The following is a 16,056-nucleotide window of genomic DNA, read 5'->3' as shown; positions in this document are numbered from 1 at the left end:
GTGGTTTTCTTTTTGTTTGGAGAGAGTGATGGGTTGTTTGTTCTTGTTTTTGTGTTGTTTTTTTTTTTGCTTTTTTTTTTGCTTTGGTGCTAACAGGATGCTTGTCATTCACTTTTAAAAAGAGTAGCATGCACTCTTTGGACTCAGAATGGAGCTGTGTTTAGATTTGGGCTATAAGGATTTGCTGCAGATCCCTTCAAAATATATTAATGAGTTATTATTACTGCACGTGTCTCTCTGTTTCGCTGGAGAATGAAAAGCTATAAAACATAATTGACAGCCTGTAATCTTGATATTCTACAGTGCTGAAAGAGAAATGCTTGCAAAGGACTTAAAAAGAATTACTGCCATTTACTTGCTTTTAGTAGAAAGTATTTAATTTTTGACAGTGAAGTGAAGATCAGCGTCAAGTAGTGTCTACTGTATCTGACATTCACACGGAGCGTGGATTGTGTTCCCAGCCCTGCACGACTTTGGTCTAGTAGCTTTTTTCTTTAGCTCTTTGGTGGGTGGATACATAGTATTTCATTCAAGAGCTGAAATTCTGACTATAATTATTCACAATTAGAACAAAGCAGGATGTGTTCTGCATAGGTGAGTAGTTGGATGTGTGTTTCTAGGTTGTTTTGAAACAAGTGAACCAAGATTATTTTTTCCTATATTTTCAGTAAGGATTACAATTTATTCTGTGACCTTGATGTTCAGATGACGCAGCAACTTCACTCCTCTCTTTCTGTAAACTTGCTGATAAAACCGTGATTAACTGCAAAGAAATATTTAGTCAGTAAAGGTGGGAAGGAGGGCAGCAGCAGCGAGTTAACATTGCCATAATTTCAGCATGCTCCTAGATCAGCATACACAACTTTGTCAATAAACAACTATAAAAAACAGCCCCTTTTTCCTTTTTTTTTTTTTTTTTTTTTTTTGTGGGGTGGGTGTAAGGAAGTCCTCTAGGCAGACTGTTACGGGTGGGTTTTGTAGTTATTTTTATGTTTACATTTCTTTTAAACAAAACAAAACAAGTGGTGACGCACTTTGAAAACAGGTTTCCCAAGGAGGCTGTGGATGCCCCATCCCTCCCTGGAGGCATTCAAGGCCAGGCTGGATGTGGCTCTGGGCAGCCTGGTCTGCTGGTTGGTGACCCTGCACACAGCAGGAGGGGGTTGAAACCAGGTGATCATTGTGGTTCTTTTCAACCCAGGCCATTCTATGATTCTACGATATGTATATCCTTTTGATTGCCATTGTTCATAAGCCATGGACAAAATTGGTACAATTCCTGTAATGTTAAGTTACTCTCCTAACTTCTTTAGGTGATTCCATTGATTTTACAATCCAGTTCTCTCACTTAGAGGAAACTCATCAGGTGAGCAGTGTTTAACAAAACAGATAAGCTGTTTTGTATGTGAAAGTTGAGATACTAGATACAGTCAATAAGATAACCCAGTTTGATAACTTCATTGTGCTTCAGCACTTCGTTTGTCAAAAAGAATAAGATTTAAAACCATTAGGTTTTAATAGGTGAAAAGCTGCATCGTAAATGCTGAATATTATAATTTACCTGCACAAGCCAACTGTTGAAAATCCCTATGAATCACACTGGAAATCAGTTTCCAACTTCTTTTGCTGCCTACCTATATCCTCCCACACTCAGTTTAAATTAGGAAAGTATTATTCATGTTCACGTTGTTAGGTGGTGTTGTTACTGTGTATCTACTTCAGCAGTGGGTTTACTTAAGATAAAACAACCCTCTTCTGTATTGCCTGCAAAGTACATTGATGTTTTTGAATTGAAAATGTTGTGCTGTTTATGTAAATACTTTCCCCCAAAAAACCTCCTGCTTCATGCTAACACAACAAAATTAATAAAAGAGCACTTCACTTACCCTGATGTGAATTGAACCTCTTTCAGTATTAGAAGTGAATCTATTGAGGGATGAGTCAGACAAGCACAGCCAGAAAAAACTGATGTGGTACAAAAATCTGCAGAAGAAAAGCTATCCTTCTTTATGCCTAAGTAATTCTAAAATAATGTGGTAATTGTGTGCAGTTAGTCTACATTATTTTAAATGGTCCTCCTTGAAATAGCATTAATCTAAGCAGGACAGCTATGTTATCTCAAAGGTCATATGTTGCCCTTAATTGTCATCTGACAGAATGCTGTTTGCTCATTTAAATTGCTAAAAAGCAATTTTCTAATCCAGGAAGTAGCCACACCACCTTCCTTAAAAGCAGAAAGCAAAAGTCTCTGTCACAGGCAGCTGTTCTAGAAAGGCATTTGTCTGTGTGATTATTCATCTGCTGGATCACTTCAAGAAGCAGGAATCTTACTAAATCACTTGAGTCATGCTATTTCATACATTGCTCATGTCTAATGCTGTGTCAGAACTGAAGGCCAATAAAATGAATGTGTCCTTGAGACAGCAGGATACACATGAAGCTGCACTGTGCTTCGTCTGAAGAATTCTGGGGGCAGAAGCACTACTCGTAGGAATGAACTCTTATATAGAGCTCTCCTTTTCTAAGGCCATGTACTGTTTTCAATCCTCTGAAATGCTGGTTAGCATGGAAGCACCATATCACTGTTACATGACATCTAGAAGTCAGACAGATTGTAAGTAGTGCAGATGGAGGAGGAACAAGGAGTTTGATTTGATGCATCTGGTGAGAGGAACTGTGGTTTTTGTCCTTGCCATGAGGACTGCAGTAGTTCAGTCTTACATATGGCTCATGCAAGAGCTGAGACTTGGCTCTTAGAAGTGTGTGACTGAGGAAAGCTCATCTGGATCCAGCTTACTCTCCTGCACTTACTCCCCAAAGCTCCAGAAGGAGAATTAGCAGTGTTTTACTTCTTAGGCTCTCTGTGGTATGAAATCCTGCTGAACTCACCATAGGGTGAGTTATATCCTGTGCTGTCTTATTGCTGGGCTAGAATGCAAGGCATGCAAGAGCCCTTCTAGGAACTAGAGTAGCCTTGGTGATTGTTACCATATTAAATGTGTTGTTTATGGTCCATTGGGTATGTTTAAAAGTTGTGCCTTATTTACTGAAGCAAGAATGTAATGCATTTATTATTCCAGTTCCTTTACCTTCTGATGTGATTTGCTGAGAAGTATGTGCTGTGCTGGTAAAAGAATTCAAAGGAAGGGCTGGAATTTTTGTCTCACCCCATTCTCACATAGAGAACGAACCTCCTGTGGAGTTAGTTAGTGACTTAATATTGACATTGCAAGAGTTTAATAGCGGCTATTCAATCCTATGCCAAGAATTCAGTAACGAGACATGAGGTAGTTCTTTGAACTTGCATCAATGAGAGCTGTGCAGGAAAGGTGTCGTTCACATGAATTTGAGAAAAAACTTCCTTTTACAAACATCTCCCGGATCTGATTAAAGTATCACCACTTCCTTCTGCTGCTGACATTAAAAGTCTTCGCTCTACATGAGATAGAGGGGCCTCAGGGAAAATTCCTTGAACAGGGAAGAAAATGTCCACCTACTGTTAAACATTGCCACGCATTTTCAGAGTGTAGCCCTGCTGCACGCTGACATACAATGAAGAACTGTCACTAATTGTGTTACAGTAAGAGCAATTATGTAGTCTGTGCATGACCTATAAACAGGACGAGGCATAAATAAGGAGCCTGTGTGCGAACATTTCCAGTTTCAGAGCTCTTTGAATTATGCATCCAAATTTTGCAGCCTGGGCTTCTCTCCAAACTTGACAAATGTTAATTAAAAGAAAAGAAATTAGCATGGTGCTGTTTCTTTTCATGCTGACTGTCCTCCCTCTCGCTGAATGTCAGTGCTGCAGTGTGCCTCCACAGTGCAGCTGCACGTGCGTGTGCGCATGCGGTGTGCATCCTCCCACTTGTCGTTCCCTGAAACGAGCAGTAGACTTTGACAGAATGAAAACAAGACTGTGGATACCCTGCCCATACCTGCTGACTCATTAAAGTTTTTCCAAATGGATGAGTGTTTTCTGGCACTGGCTTGAATTAAAATGTGAAATAAAAAAAAAAAGCCTGCCCTATGACATCAGTGCCTGTGAGCTTGAGTAAACAGGCAACGAGTGCCAGCTTTTCAATACGAATGCTCCTCATAGGTGGGGGATTTCCACAAGAGGCTGTGAGGTTGCAAAAGGTATTTTTGCCTGCTGCTTCCTCCTCTTAGTGCATTTCTCTCCTCTCTTATGCAAACACCATTACTATGGTTACTTGGTTAATACTAGTTAATGCCAGATCTTGGTGTTGCTGGAAATGTCTGACTTTCACGTACCTAGTAACAGCGTTGCCCTTCCGGAGACAATTCTTGGGGAACACAGATCTGAGCAGGTTTGAAGCTTCTCACTGCGAGCAATTGAGAACAATGTGAGTAATGCTAGCCTTTCACTGCCTGGCTATAGTTTTACTCCATTCTTTTCCACTCCTGGTCTGAGGTAAATAGGAGTGAGTGGTTGTACTTCCATACTCCTTTCAAGACATGAGATGTGCTTGTTATTCATGCATCTTGTCTGTCTGCTGCAAAAATTGAGAAAGGTGGTTGGAAGTGCAAAAAAAGTTTTAACACTATTTCTCTTATGACTCAGTAACTGTAGTCATTCATTTAAAATGTTTTTCTGCTTTCATGGCTTTCAAAAGATGACAATAGTTCAAACTGCACTTTAGCATTATTCAGTAGTTACAAGAAGAATTGTAGATTGTAGGCCTCCTGTGGACCAACACTTTCCTATTTCTGCTCTGATTTTTGGCCTGAAGTTGGTCAACCCGTCCTGGGAGGGGGTTTCTGGTAAGATTTCTGGGAGTTCCATCAGCCCGTTAGCCTTTTACCTCCTTTGAAAGAAACCATTTGCAAAGAACAAAAAGCATTAGTCAGAGGAAAGGATAGGCTGATTGGGACATTTTGCAGGAAACTAGTTCCAAAAAAAAACAATGCAGAAGGTCTGGAGAGGCTTTATAGCATCTGTTGGTCATCATTTCCTTTGTTAAGTACACAAGTATGATCACAATGGTAATTTCTGTCGAGTTCAGCAAATGCTATCAAGCAACAGGAAAAACAGTGCTAACTGCTGTGTCATTCACTAATTCTGTACTAGTTTGCCTATTAGCTATTTCATTTCAGCTTTCTGTGGAACATCCATTATACGTGCTCAACTAAAACATGCCTGCAGTTTATCATTATCTTAAGCTGTACCACGTTGGCAGTAAAAAATGAAAACTATTGATTTGAAATGACTTTGTACTTAGGGCAGGAAGATGGGCCATAGGTTTAGTAGGTCTGGGGAGTTTTATTGTTGGAAGTACTCCACTACTCTACATTTCTGCTTTACTGAGAATGTACTTAACGCTAAGTATGGGCTTATAAAATTTTGACTGAACAACAGCATTGCAGATAACTGTGCTAGAAAAGATACACAATTGAAAATCAATTAGATTTTCTCTCAGTTGATATACAGATAACAAGTTCAAACTAATAGAATGAACAAACTTTACTTGAGAAGCTCTTCTGTATTATTGCAGCTTACGTATAGAAAATATACTTTGACTTAGTACATTCCCTTTATTTCTTGTAGTTGATCCTTGATCTCTCATGCCCCTTAGCACATAGCTTTCTTGTCTAGATAATGATTCCCTTCAAATACTTAAATATTTAGCACTTTATAGTGAGAAAATCTTCTGCCAGCCTTTAGAGTCTTCCCTCATAATAGGTATCAACCAAACTCATGGTGGACATAAAACAATTTCCCATTAACCCCAGTGTAAGACAGCAGGGCAGGACCAGGTTCTACCCTGTACTTAGCAACCAAGAACTTTCTTACTTAAGTTACACTTTTCCAGTTCCACTGAAGTTGTGTAGTTCTAGTGTTTGTTCTGCATTTAAATAGTGCTATGGAAGGGAGTGACTTTAAACACTCTTTCTCATAGTTTTGCTGAGAAATCTTTGCTGAGAAATGTTTCCAATGTAACTGAAACTTTCACAACCTTAGCGATTTGTCCCAAGCCACGCCTTATGTGGTTGCAAAGGGAAGTCTGACGTGACCTAAATGTAACTGAGGCCGTTAATCTGTCTGAGCTTCTGGTAACCTGGAGGGAAACTAACTGATATATCTCTTTAAGGGTGTCATGTATAAGCAGCTACTGCTGGGAGACCTGCTGACATCATTTCAGTGTGGGTGTTGAGATTGGAAGCAGGACCCATCTTTCCTGTCATATCTACCTTTGCTTCTCCACAAAGACAGCTACACACAGAAGGAAGGTGAGCACCACAGTGCTTGATGCCCTTTGACTAAAAGCAGCTCATCAGTTTTCAGTGCCTCATGAATTGCTCTAACAAGCGGGTGGTGAAAGTCAGGTAGTAACTTCTGTGCCCAGAATGAATAAAACAAAAAGGAGAGAATAAAAAAACCCACAGGCTACTGAAATTCAAATCATCTAGTAGACTTATCTCTTGACTTGTTCTTGGGGCCAGGCTACTAAATCTTCTGAGTCAAGATTACTTCTCCTATGTCACCTGCTTTATTTTTGGGTCTTTACTGCCTCTCTCTTTGTACTCTGTGACCTTTGTATTAAAAGAAATCAAAACTCTGGATGGATCTGTTTGTTTCTTTGTCTGGAGGACAACACGCTAAGCTGTGTTGTGGCTTGAACCACCTGCAGAGAAGCTTAATTCTTACCTGCATCTTGAAGTGCTGTAAGAATATGTAGTGCTTCAGAGCAGCTTAACTAGACCTGTAACAAGCCTAAGTTTTGGCTAGGAGGAGGGAACATTTTGTTTGTGAAAAACAACGTTCTGTCCAGACATGCGAGAAGAAATGGGAGGAGATAAGGCCCAATAGTGAAGCCTTTAGAATGATTTGATAACCCCAGGCTTTTATCCTATGGCCCTACAGCTGAAGGGGTCTCTCTGAACATCTGAACTTGCTATCTGTGATTTTAGCAGTGACCCCAGTGCGAAACTTGAAGAACGTAGCAATGAAGAGAACCTGTAGCATACAGAAAGGTCACTTGGGGCACACCAACAGAATGAGTCTGAAAAGAAACATGGCATATGTGTTTTAGTTATTTGAAATTCTGAATACCAGTGTAACAGAGTGACTTATGAGGGACCTTCTGACAAGCAGAAGGTAGAACTTTGCTATAACAGTAAAAGCACAACATAAGGTCATAATAAAGGTCTATGCAGTTATTTTACTATACTCAATTTTATATTTCATTCCATGATACCTCCTTTTCACTGTCTTAAGCGTGCTCGCTCCATTATATAGATTTTGATCTTTAAGCCACACATTGGTAAAGCATCCTATCTTGTACTTCTGTGATCGATTATGCTTTACTCTGTGCAATAATTGTTTACAGCACACCAGTCTTCTACTGGTTGAAAACACATTTATTACAGACAATGGTGCCAGTGCTTATCAGTTCTTATTGGCTATTTGAGAACAAAAGCCAGACAAGAAGGCTTCTGTTTTCAGTGGCTGCTCAGGATAGTACTGGAAGTCACTTCTTGGTGCTTTTCACCCTTTGCTGGAATACAGCTGTCAGTGGTCAGGGTCCCCTTTCATTCAGGGCCATCTTCTCAGAAGTAGTGTAGCAGAGGACTCAATTTAGGGCTAATTCTAGGGCTGACCTCCCCTTAATAAGCTGGGCAGTGATGGTGTTCCAGGCCCTAGGAATATGGTTAAAACAATCAAGAGTGTTAAAATGTGTCATGTTTTTCAAGTCACAAATGCTATTTTGAGTGACTATTTGGAAGTATACTTACCAGGACACCCAGGATCCAAGTGTTGAAGCTTCTCTCTGATCTCCATTCCCAACATGTGATCAGGCAGGGTCATTGTACCATCCATATTACTGAACTGCACCTTCCTCTTTCCCAGTTCCTGAAATCATGTTACTTAGATGCGCACATCACTGCGTCATGAAGTAACCATGAGTGCCTATGAAAAGCTTCTTCAAGAAAAGGTTATTGCTCTCAGTGGCAAGCCCTAAGAAACATACTGCACATCCAGAGCCACTGCTTCAGAGGAAGCATAAAACAGGAGAGACCACATGGGCACGTGAAACTGTGCCAAATATGTGAAGAAAGACAGTGTTAAGGACATACTGGTCATGTTCACTCTCATGGAGGATGGAATTGGAGAACAGGAGGTGGTCAGCAGCGGGAACACTTGGACACACAGACAGAGAGAAAACAGCCTCACAAAAGAAACAGGGAAGGTGCAGCATGGGAAAAGTCATCAGATGTGAACAAGTCTGTTTCTGTGATGTAAACATATGGAAGGCAGCAAACATTGCAGAAGAAGTTAGCAAGGAAGCAAACACATTGGAGCAAGTATATTTGCTATGGGAGTAAAAAGCAAGAGAGAAACACAATTCACTGGGGAAAAAAAGGAGCAACTTGCATAAAGGAAGAAGGATAAAGAGGCAACGAGGGTGGGGAGAGTGGATTGCTATGAAATTAGTTTGCTACAGCTTTAACATAAATCATTGTACATCCCCCGCCCTCCCTTCTCCCTTCCCTTCCCTCCCCCATCCCTCCACACACACTAGACAAAGCCTAGTTTACCAGAACTACCCTTGGTACCTAGAAGCCACAAGAAGAAATCAAAGGAAATAATGAGAAGAGAAAAAAGTGGAGGGAGTGAACACAAGTCAAGGGGAATTAGAAAAAGTGGAAGGGGAAGGATGGTAAAGTTTGCTAAATTTGTTGAAATAATGCTGTTTTTGAGATAAACGTCATTTGTTGGTTGCACTTTCAGAATAACAATAGCTGTTCTAGCTGTTATGCAGGGAGATATTACAGTATCTGCTGCAGCCACAGACAGTTAAGAGCAGTGTAAACTTGGAAAAGCTCAAGCAAGACCTAATTGTAACAGCTACAAAGGGATCAACTTGACATTGTTTGCCTACTAATTGAGGGGAAAAGGGGAATAATCATTCTGTAACCATTTCCAGGGAACTATTTTTTTCCCTTTTGCCTTTTTTTCCTAAATTCCTCTTTGGACATGAGCTGTCTTTATCTGCTATTAATTAGTAGGTAAAGAGGATTTCGTTCTTCAGTGTTATATGTCCAGCATTTTTACAGGCAATAGTGATTGAAAATAAAACAAAAGCTGTCTCACAGGTTTATTGTTGTGGCAGTGAGAATTGTAGTGGAGTTTCTGTTGGATACTTTCTTTTTTCAGGTTGCAAATTCAGTTTTCATTTCAAAGGGAAAAACTCACAATTACCACTTCAGGTAGGACAAGTTCAAAAGCAGTCATCTTTAAATCAGATTTAGCTAGAAAAGCATCCATTGGAGGCCTGCTCCTTGAGGAGAGGCATAACCTATATTTAAAGTGGCCACATATAATCCAGGAAAGAGCTTTGTATTCACTTTCTTATTATCCTCACTCCAAACCAAAGATCAATGACAAGGATCTGCTTGGAAATACTCCTGTGTAACCAGATGCAATTTGAGAAACGCCCACATGATGAGACTAAAGTGCTTTATTTGAAGCTTTAAGCCAGTGTTCAGCTGGAGTCCTGCCTGCATCCCTGGCATCAGGCCCCAGGCCTGGGTCAGCGTGCCTGCAGAGCTTCTGACTCTCAGACAGATCCTGCAGACTGCAGGTGGCAATCCTGGGACTTCAGCTTTGCTGCTGGCTTAAGCTGATCAACACATACACATGTGGTTGGCCCATCAGTCCCTTGGGAAGAAAGAGAAAGCACAAGGTAGGATGCTTATTCTGGCAGTCTGCAGTTAAAGCAGCTTCAGCTGGTGGCCCAGTTGGATCCTATAAGGCCGATGTCTATGACTGCCCATTAGCCACTCGTGACTCCTACCAGTACTAAAGAGTTACACCAAGCAGGCAAGTCAACAATACGTAACAACTGAAAAGAGAATAGCCTGCTAATTGTTCTCGTGTTTGGTGATACTTACATTTGAATTTGATTTTGAGATGTTCAGTCACAGAAGCCTCACAAAAGCTTTTAATTTCAAGAGAGAATAGATTTCCTCTGCTCCCATACATGGATACGATATCTCATACTTGGATATGATTTTTAAAAAGGCCTTGGCTGAATAAAACATTGGACAAGAAATTGGCAGAATGCCAGCTCTCTTTATATTAGTATTTATAATCATGCTCTGATATTATATCATTACCCTGTTTTTACTCGTTTTGGCCTTTTCCCTTTTATCTCTGATCATTTTTGTCATTCATTGATTTTATAATAGCATTACCCCAAAGCACAGGCTAGACTGAGGCTGATGCATGTAAAACCACATAAGAAGACAGAGCAATCACATTCACCCATGATGCTGCGCAGTGTAATACCTTGTCTTCACTGAAAGCTGCACCTCCTCTGTCTTTCTCTCCATTGTGGGCTCTAAAATACACAGAAATCATGAGCTTAAGGAATCCGAGATGAAAGGGACTGGAGATTGAGTAAGCAAGGAAATAGGAGCTACCATGTACATTTAATCTCTTCCCCACACATCTGCATCTGGGCACTGTCATTAGAGGATACCAGGCTGAGTTGCTCTTTGAGCACATGCAGTCTGGCCAGTTTCATGCAGTGCTATAATTTGGCTCCAGGAAATGGTAAGAATCAAAACCTGAATCTCATGAATGTTTGCCATCTACTGAAGCCTTAAGATTAGCAGAAACCAGACCATCAGTAATCACACTAAGCATTCATAGCAGAAACATTCCTCAATCAGTTCCATTCCCCTGTTCAAGTGACTTTACTTGCTATTCATAATGCTGTACAGAAATGGCATGCATGACACGTAAAAATTCTTCCCCCCAAATGAACACTTGCTAATCGTGTGTGAACATTGTGCTAAAAGTGGTATATCCGTCAAAAGAAACCAAAACCCATTTCATGGAAGCTCATCAAGAAAACATATACAATATGCAGCCATTTCACAGCTGCCAAAAGACATCAGTCTAGTTCCTTTTTATAGCTAGAGGGGGAAATCTAACCAGGAAAAGCTTTTGGGAGCCAAGAAGACTATCAAAAATAATTAAAAGAAAAATAGAAACAAAGCAGAACTTTATCCGGAGACTAAAGAATTTGTCAGAGCAGTGCATGTGATGGAAATAGTTTTGCCACATGACTGTGGTGCAGTGCATGTCAGCCAGTGAATGTGCTGGAGTATTATTTGTAATCCTGGGAATTAGAACTACAGAAAACATTTCATGCTCTTCCGTTCTTGGTATTTCTCTGTCCTTATCTCTTCCATCTTTCCCCTGGCTCTGTCTCTTTCTCAGCTCTCCTCCGTACTACAACTGATTGCCTTCTGGCAGTATTTCTCTTTGTGTCTATGCAATACCATTAGATCCAGGCATATCTCTGTCAATTTGAGGTTATCATCTGCTTGTATGTTCTGAGTAATAAGTAAGTACCATTGGACAGCCGTTCTCCTCACTCAATTTCCATTTTCTTAAAAGCATCTCAGGAGTGTCATGAATTGTTTAAATGTTTTAAATTAGTATGGAGTGAAGCTCTCCCACTCACCCCCAATCCACATGCCGTTAAAAACCCATTCAGCCAAAGGAGAGGCCAGATGTTGAAGTCCTATGGAAGAAGCACAAGCTCCTTCCAGGGTTGCATGTCAGCTGTCATGCAAAAAATGGCTCCAAGAGCCTCCTTGACTTGGAGATACACCTTGGAATCAATATTTTTCTGCTCTCTGGGAGAGTGCAATTAGTGGTTTACTACAGGAATAAGTTACTTCATCTAGCTTTGGATCCCAGTGCAAGTAGCCCTAAGAGACATGATTAAGATATGCTTACATTTTAAAATTATCTGTGATCCAGTCACTCTTCAGGCCCACATGGCTTCCAGCCACTTAATTAACCTCTTGAGACCTCTGTAGCTTCCTCTGAACAGAGTGATATGTCCCTCATTGGGTGTTCTTCAGATGAAAGAAGTGATATTATTGTAAGTACTGCAGTATGGTTCTGCTGCAAATGGATTCCTTGTGGTTGGTTACCTACTGCAAATTTAATCTGTGAGCGTAAAAGTATTTTCTCCATATTTTCACAGCCTGGCTCTTCAAAGTAAAGTCCTTTGTTCCCAGCTAGGAGGATAAATGGGTTTTAGCTTTATTTTCTCAGAGGGAAGCTTATGTGATTGTGCTGTCTGTCATCTGTCTACTCTGATAAGTTTTTAGCTGTCACGGCCAATTATAATTATTTCCAAAGAAAAACATCACTACAGGCAGACAACTCCACGATAATTACATTTCTATGGATTTTGCGAAAGACGACAGCAGATCGGGTAGGGATAGGGAGGAGGGAGAGGATGGAGCGCAGGACTCAGCTGGCAGCATGTCCTATGATGGGGGCCTGCACTACAGACAGGAGCCTGCAGGCACTGCAGAGCCAGGCATCGTGAGTGCCTCTCCCTACAGCCTGCAAGGTGTGCTGCCTCTCACCTGCTGGGTGCAGCTTTCAGGGGACATGGCTGTGGCTACAATTGCTGGGGTGCAGAGGAAGAGCAAGAGCAGGCATAGGCCTTCTTCCTGCTGGCTGTGGCGGAGAGTAAGGATGTAGGTATTTTGAAGCAGGCACTGGCGCTATTTTTGCCCCAGGCCTGTACTTGCAGGTTGCAAAACCTGCATGGCAGACAGGCTGGGTTGGCAGGTGCCTCCAGGGAAGACTGATCTTGTCATGTAGAAGGCAATGTATTTTCCATGCTTGGAATCCTGCCAATATACTAATGACAGTTGCTGAAGCTGGGTCTGTACAAGCATTTAGGTGGCTGAACCATCACAATACATAGAGCCTAATTCTCTCTGAAATCAGGAGGGATAATGATTTACACTGCAACGGAAGTCAGGTCTAAACAGATAAAATTTTCTAAATGACCTTCTCTCTGAGCAAATCTTGACTGAAAGGAAGGGTATCTAGAACTGTCCTTGAAGACATAATAGAAAACTGTGGTTTGGGCTCAATTGAACCATTTCCTGAAATCCAGCGTTACAGAACTTTCTTGGATGGATCACAATGCCTATGCTGAAAGAGGATCCATGTTCACCACCTAAATATCACAACATATGGTTTCCATAAGCTCACTGATAATCCGGACCTCACCCCCAAGAGTCTCATTTAAGTGCAGGGCAGCTGCAGATAACATTGCAGACAGTTGCTCAGTTGCCATCAGCCCACCACAGGTGAAGCAGCTGCTCTACCAAGTGAACCGCACATAGTTTGTACATGCTGTAAGAGCTATGGGTAAGAGCAAGGGAAGGGGGAAGTGTGAAAGAAGCACTATTTCCCTAAAAACAGTTTTGAAATTGATGAAAAATGACTGCAAAAAGTTTATGCATTTTCACAGCATTGCTTTATTTTTGACTTAGGTCTCCAGTAACAATTTCTCAAAGTTAATTCAGGCTTCAGTCTTTTGGATTATTTTTTTTAATGTGCTCATGCTTAGAAGTCCATCAATATTTATAAATTCCATTTTTACCAAGCAGAATCTCTCATAAGAAGAAAACATTGATGCTTTTTAATTTTTTTTGTATCTGTAGTAAGTTCAGGGTTGAGCCTGTTCTAAAAATGTCATTTTCTGTAGAGCCGTGATGTATAGCTCTGGTAGCCCGTCTTTGCCCCCAGGATGGATCTGAGAGTTAGATCTTAGGCCTGGAGAAAAGGACACAGAGCCTATTCTCAGCTTTGCCACTGGCTGATTGTGTGACCTCAGTCAGTTCATTGAACCTCAGTATACTTCGGTTTCCAGATCAAAACAGGAAGTAGCAATGTGCTCCTTTGTGTTACTAAGAGAAGAACAGTATTACCTACAGTGTTACTATTGTATTGGGACTTCTGGACAGGGATGATACAGAGCAATCTCTTACCAGAGATGGAGGTCAGCTCACTGCACCTCTTGCTGAAGGAGACAGCACTCACAGCCAGTTTGACAAATCTATCTACAGATACTCTTTGCTTTAGGCATGCAGGCATCTATGTCACTTTTGAAAATTTTCCTGCCAGCTACAACAGTCACTGTTTCCTGTACGTTGGCTTGTGCATGAGCTGCATGCCTGTAGCAGCTTCACTTGCTGAACGCAGATAACGAATAATCAATAGCACTCCAAAGAGCTGTAAACCAGTATAAAATGGCAGATCGGTGCCTCGTAGCTATACTAAAATATCTGCCTGAGTTAAAGAGGAAAACCATGCCTCGGAAGAGAGGCACTCATGCAGTTTTCAAAAGACATAAACTACTTCTGCGTGAGCATTGAGGCCCACTGTGCAAGTCAGAGACAGGGCTGCCTTTTACAGGTTTGAGAAGTGTTCCTGTGCAGGCTTTTAGAGCACTGTGTGAGGACGGGACACACAGCACTGCAGGGTAAACAGAGAGGGAGATGGTCATACAGATGTTAGAAGTGGTTAAAAGCAGGCAGGTGTTCTGTCATAGCAAAGTCTGTATATCTAGCTTGGAAAGGGCAGCAGAACTGCCTAACACTTCTATCAGTAGGAATCCAAAGCATCAGAACTGCCTTGTGCTGCATAATCCATTGAAATTCTCATCAAGGAGAGGCACTGTAGAAGACAGAACATAAGAGAGAGCATTGCAGATGCATATCTAGCGAGATGGCACAGCTTCCTCCAGAGAATCAGAGAAATTACATGCACAGGGAGCTATTGTTGGGACATTTGTGAAACCCAGTTCAGTAGTGTAGGAGACAGCACTTTATACAAAGCCATACTCTCACGCAAGGCTTCTGGCTCCACAAAATTTCCTATGAGCTCTGTTTTGCTTTGAGGCCGGCGTGGGTGTGCTGCGTGCTACCTTAGCAACGGGCGCATGCTGCATGCAGCTGTAGTCTTCTCCCTGCAGCAGAAGGAGAGCATCCCTCTGGTTCTCTCACAGACAACATGCTGTGCAGCTCTGTACAGCACTGCTGCTGTTCCCAGTGCACAACTGTGGCTCTCAGCATCCTGGCACTTGGTCTGGGGACAGATGCATGAGCTATATCTGAAGCAGACATGCCTTCCCTACTAGCTCTGCTCGAGCCTGCTTCTCCAGGCCTCCAGAGAACATCGGCTGAGGCAGTTTGGCAGGAGCAGGACCGGTTGCTTCATGCTGCTAGAGTCAGATGGCTCCCATTGCTGACGGCTATTTACTAAACCGCAATGCTGGGGGACTTCTGAGTGCTTTATGATTATCTGGATGAAACAAACACAGCAGGCGAGGCAGAGACGTCTGTCCACTAATCATATGGAGAGCACTGGGGGAAGACATGAGGAGAATGCAGGAAGTCTCTAAAAAGGGATAACGAAAGCATCTTCCAAACCAACATTCATGTCACAGCTAAAAAAATACCCGAAGATGAGACATTAATGGGAATTCACAGAGTCTCCTACAGCATTTTGATTCTGCCCTGGCTTCCACTAACTCATCCTCCATTGAACTTTGGGGCTTCTTAGAACATTCACACACACACACACACATGTATATATATCTATGTGCTTACGCATGTGTTCCCCAAATATATCCAACAGCCGGTTTATTTTTTGTTTTCACACTTCCCCAACACACAGGGCTGAAAACAGAGTTATATATTAATAGCTCCAAACCTCTCAGGACAACTCTCCCATTACGTGAGGCTGGTTGCAGTGAGCAGTACGTGTCCAACGCAGGAAGGACTGAAAGAGAGCCTGCGTCCTTTCGGCTTTTGACCGAGCGGTGTTGCCAAACGGGCTGCTACGAGAACGGCTCGTAAATCTCTTCGTCTTTTAACTCGGCCCCTCACTGCTCGTCCTCACAGCGCCCAGTTGACACAACGGGCGGGGCGCTGGCAGCCCGCCGCTGGTCAGCACGGCAGGCACCTCCGCCAAGTCGGCCCGCCCGCGCCGCCTCCGGCTCCCCGCGGTGCGAAGGGGGATCGCGAGCCGCCACCGCAGAGCTGGAGGGACGGGACGATGAAACTAGGAGATGACGCTCGTGTGAAAAATACACCTACTGAGCTCTAAGCTTCAGCCGCTCCCGCGGGCAACTCCCAGTTTCCTAGGAAGGGCGGGAGGGGAAAAACTGCGCCTGGGTCACAGCCTGGCAGATAGCG

At 42.2% G+C, this 16,056-nt stretch overlaps 1 long non-coding RNA gene across 1 annotated transcript; it reads right to left on the bottom strand.

The window, feature by feature from the left end:
• Nucleotides 1-7,406: 7,406 nt before the first annotated feature.
• LOC128072613 (uncharacterized) lies at nt 7,407-16,050 on the bottom strand. Its single transcript, XR_008202377.1, has 4 exons — nt 15,572-16,050; nt 8,572-10,367; nt 7,759-7,993; nt 7,407-7,662 (listed from the first exon to the last, which is right to left on the bottom strand). It is a non-coding gene; the product is annotated as an uncharacterized LOC128072613 (long non-coding RNA).
• Between the last annotated feature and the right edge of the window lie 6 nt (nt 16,051-16,056).

The sequence above is a fragment of the Tympanuchus pallidicinctus genome, unplaced genomic scaffold (assembly GCF_026119805.1).
Source record: "Tympanuchus pallidicinctus isolate F22 unplaced genomic scaffold, pur_lepc_1.0 scaffold10, whole genome shotgun sequence".
Classification (NCBI taxonomy): Eukaryota; Metazoa; Chordata; class Aves; order Galliformes; family Phasianidae; genus Tympanuchus; species Tympanuchus pallidicinctus.
Note: the sequence above shows the minus strand (reverse complement) of the source record. Positions and strands in the feature narration are given on the sequence as shown.